This window comes from Myotis myotis, unplaced genomic scaffold, assembly GCF_014108235.1.
Source record: "Myotis myotis isolate mMyoMyo1 unplaced genomic scaffold, mMyoMyo1.p scaffold_m19_p_1, whole genome shotgun sequence".
Taxonomy (NCBI): Eukaryota; Metazoa; Chordata; class Mammalia; order Chiroptera; family Vespertilionidae; genus Myotis; species Myotis myotis.
The window spans coordinates 56,177,875-56,181,413 of record NW_023416313.1 but is presented as its reverse complement, the minus strand read 5'-3'; the positions used below and the strand labels follow the sequence as shown (position 1 = coordinate 56,181,413).

The window sequence follows — 3,539 nt, the reverse complement described above, 5'->3', positions numbered from 1 at the left end:
TCAAGCAGCAGTAGATTTGTGATGGAGGGTCTAAATAATAATGCCCAGGACCCTCATCAGAACCTTGTACTGAAGAGTCCCAGGGTCCCTTCTCACACCAGGGCAGTCCTTTGTCCCCCCTTTCCATTACTGCAGGCCGTAGGAATTACGTTTACATGCCTCTCTTCTTAGCCACCAAACCACCCATCCAATTGCTTAGAATCAGAGCCTATCAAAAGTTGAGAGGGGCCCAAGCAACTTCCATTTTTTAGAGTTCCTGGTGTATGAAAAGATAAATGAATTCCAAAATACAATTATAAAAATTCTGGTCTATATGCCTTTAACAATTTAGTGCTTCTAACATATGCATTGTTATTATTCACAGGATAATTATAGTAATTATTTAAAATATTAATGTATGCTTACCTGACAGGGAAGATACAATGATCACCAAGGTGGTTTTCCCAGGGTGAAGCTCACCCGTTGTACTCTGGTTGTGATTTCCCCAATTGTGGGAAGCTCAACTGCATAATTTGTGGTCATGGAGGACTATATTTGCACTCTCCCCTGGTAAAACACACACACACACACACACACACACACACACACACACACACACACAAATGTAGATCTTATAAAGGCTATGTGGTTATTTAATGGGACAGGAGATTAAAATGGAAAGTTTTTCTTTTTCTTTCCATTGGTCAGTGTATGTGATTGTCCTTTCTTGAAGGGATATGCACATATCCTCCCAGCACCACACACCATTTCCTCCAATGCACAGACACACAGACATATGGACACACATGCCAGGCAACATTCCCTGTTGGAGATCTCTCCAAGACTTGCTCAAGAGTGGTAGGACAGCTCCCAGGTACCACTCTTTCTTGCTCTCCCTCAATATAAGCACAAAGAATCTCTAGCTTTTTTTGTACGTGTTTTTTTTTGGGGGGGGGGGGCGGTGAAGCACAATAAAACAAGTATGCCTAAGTTACTAATTTGGGGAAATTTTACAAAGATTTTGTATTCTTAAATTCCTATGTACACCTTTTACTCCCTAGACCAGCCGTGGGCAAACTACGGCCCGCGGGCCAGATCCGGCCCATTTGAAATGAATAAAACTAAAAAAAAAAAAAAAGACCGTACCCTTTTATGTAATGATATTTACTTTGAATTTATATTAGTTCACACAAACACTCCATCCATGCTTTTGTTCCGGCCCTCCGGTACAGTTTAAGAACCCATTGTGGCCCTCGAGTCAAAAAGTTTGCCTACCCCTGCCCTAGACTGACATGGAAACTCTGTGATTATGTTCTTCACTCTATTATTCTGAAATCATACTTTATCAAAGCCACTCCCTTATTCTTTCTCCATCTTTTGTGAGGTCCTCTTGCTCTAGCATGGACCCTTGTCCTGGCCCTTAAGATGTTCAATGTAGTCACACAGTCTTATACCCCATTCCCATCAATGAAACTTGCTCTTAGGTAAGGATCTGATAAACTCATTGCACTTAGACTTACATATTTGCTAAGGAATACTTCTCAGACTTCCCAAAGACTTACAATTATATATTTTAGAGGCCCAGTGCACGAAATTTGTGCATGGGGGGGGGGATGTCCCTCAGCCTAGCCTGCACCCTCTCCAATCTGGGACCCCTCGGGGGGATGTCTTAAACTGGCAGTCGGACATCCCTCTCACAATCTGGGACTGCTGGCTCCCAACCACTCACCTGCCTGCCTGCCTGATTGCCCCTAACCACTTCTGCCTGCCAACCTGATCTCCCCTTAACTGCTCTCCTGCCAGCCCGATCATCCACAACTGCCCTCCCCTGCCACGACTTGCCTCCTCCGCGCGTGACAGTGGAGAGATTGGGACCGGCCTCCTCTGTGCTACATGAAGCCACGGGACCCCCAGGCCTCATTGTGTGGAGTGGCCACCAGGCCCTGCCTCCGCTGTGCACGTGGCCATCTTGTGGCAGCCACCTAGTGACGACATCACGTGCGAGGGCATGAGGACCACCTAGGCTTTTATTAGTATAGATATGTTTTATTTATTTCAGAGAGGAAGGGGGAGGGAGAGAGATAGAAACATCAATGATGAAAGAGAATCATTGATCAGCTGCCTCCCACATTCCCCACATGGGGGATTGAACCCGCAACTGGGACATGTGCCGTCCTGGTTTATAGGTCTACGCTCAACCACTGAGACATGCCGGCCAGGCCAAGGACTTATAATTTTAACCAAAGACAAAACCTACTTTTAGAGAAGAATAATTGATAAAGCAATATAGTGCTACATAGAATGTAAACCACTTCTGTTGACTATTTAGATATTTAACTTTCTGAATTGATATTCTGCTATAAAGTATTTTCAATTTTGGTCTAGAGATCTAGACAGAACTGGTTAGTTGGCAACAAGGTTTTGCTTCCTGTTACAGGCCTTTAATGTATAGAAATAATAAAATGGGGGAAAGCCTTTTACTCTCTCTATAGACTAGCCTATGAGGTATATCCTATCTAATAATAGACAAACATGGTAATTAACCGTAGCTCCGACATGCTTCCCATTGGCTAATCAGGGCGATATGCAAATTAACTGCCAACCAAGATGGCGGCTGGCAGCCAGGCAGCTGAAGCGAACAGGAGGCTTGCTTGCTCCAGTGATGGAGGAAGCCAAGGTTCCCCACCTGCCGCTGCCGGCCTCTGAGCTTGCACTCTAAGAAACAATGTTGCAATTATAGAAATTAAACAAAACCCAGAAACCTGCTTTCGGCCAGCCAGGCTTCAGCCAGCAGGATCGCAACAGTGTTTCAATTATAGAACTAACACAGATACCTGCTTTCAGCAGCTGAGGTCTCAGATCTGGAGCCGGCTTCAAATCTAAAGCCAGCTCTCAGCTCCAGTGACAGCCATAGAAGGTAAATAAATCCCAGAATAATAATAATAAAAAAAAAAGATAGAAAGGACAAGTTGGGAGCTTCAGTGGCCCACCAGCCTGAAAACGGCCATCATCCCCTCATCCAGGCTGGCCAGGCACCCCAGTGGGGACCCCTACCCTGAAGGGGGTGCAACCAGCTGCAAACAGCCATTATCCCCTCATCCACACTGGCCAGGCACCCCAGTGGGGACCCCCACACTGAAGCAACAAGATGGCGGCTAATTTGCATACTGAAGGTGGGCGGCAGCCGGCAAGGCTGTCTGCTTTCCGGGACCCGGATCCATGACCTGGAGGGCGGGGGGCAGTGCTTGAGGCTGTCCACGGGACCAAGACATGGATCTGTGACCCTGCCGGATGGGGGCAGCTCACACAGGGGTGGATCAGCCGGGGTTGGGCAGGGCAGGACCCCTGGCTTCCACCCAGCCCCAGTCACTCTGGGCAGGTGAGCAGTGCAGAGAGCCTCTGGACAGGGGAGGCAGGCCGGCGGAGGGCGGCCTGTACTCCCCACATGGCGGTGGTGACAGCTATGAGCGTGCCAAGCGGAGCCTGCAGGCTGAGCTGTAGTAGTGCCTGCAGGCCATCAGCGCCCAGGAGTGGCTGCGCAAGATCTGCCTCCTGGCCCA

At 47.9% G+C, this 3,539-nt stretch overlaps 1 pseudogene; it reads left to right on the top strand.

Moving 5' to 3' along the window:
• The first annotated feature begins 397 nt into the window (after positions 1-397).
• Positions 398-549, top strand: LOC118662473 (annotated as a pseudogene).
• The last annotated feature ends 2,990 nt before the right edge of the window (positions 550-3,539 follow it).